We start from the raw sequence: 1018 nt of genomic DNA on the forward strand, positions 1-1018 counted from the left end.
GACAAAGAAAAACAACTCAGAGAACTGGAGGACTTGAAGAAAAAGCAACAACAAGAAATTACTGATGAAATGAATGAAAAAACAAAACTAAAAGATGAAATGAAGGACAAAGAAAAACAACTCAGAGAACTGGAGGACTTGAAGAAAAAGCAACAACAAGAAATTACTGATGAAATGAATGAAAAAACAAAACTAAAAGATGAAATGAAGGACAAAGAAAAACAACTCAGAGAACTGGAGGACTTGAAGAAAAAGCAACAACAAGAAATTAATAATCTGAAAGAGAAATACAAAAATAAATGCGCCATCTGCTGACGATGCTTCCCTCAGCTGGAACTCTCAGTATTGTTCATTATGATGTTACAAGCTCAGCATCATTTAATCAGCATCAACGCCTTGAACACACAAACAGTAAATCACAGTTTTAAGGATATTATTGTTTATGGTTTAAGGATGTGTACTAACAACAGAAATCATGTCCATTACACCAAAAATTTCAAGTGAGAAATCTTTGAATAGACATTTGAAACTACTATTGATATTATGATTATTATTATGCCTATTATTGTTTTGGGGTTTTGTTGTAAATACTATATATTAGGATAGGACTTCATACAATGTGTTTAATTGGCAGTATGTATATATATGTCTATATATTCATAATTTCAGATCTTTCAGTACGAAATGTGCATTTATTTGTTTACTCTTTTGATTTTTAGTATTTAATCTGCATTTAAACAATCACTCAGTCCTAACAATTGTTTCCTCATTTGCATTGATTAAACAAAGTATTGGATCCGTTAATATAATGTAAATGTAAACAAATCTTTGAAAATGAAATGGTTGAAAAGTAATCTTGTAATGTTTATAATTTCTTCAGAATTCATTGTATAAAGAGATTCAACCTTAACAATTCACATTAAAATCAAGAATTTGAAGAAAAAAATGATGAATAATATATAATATAATAATATATGACCAGATCTTTTGTTCTGTACAGGAACAAAGACCTTTTCAA

This window comes from Seriola lalandi, unplaced genomic scaffold (assembly GCF_002814215.2).
Source record: "Seriola lalandi dorsalis isolate HSWRI2012SDOR001 ecotype SW California unplaced genomic scaffold, Sedor1 jcf7180002053593, whole genome shotgun sequence".
NCBI lineage: Eukaryota > Metazoa > Chordata > Actinopteri > Carangiformes > Carangidae > Seriola > Seriola lalandi.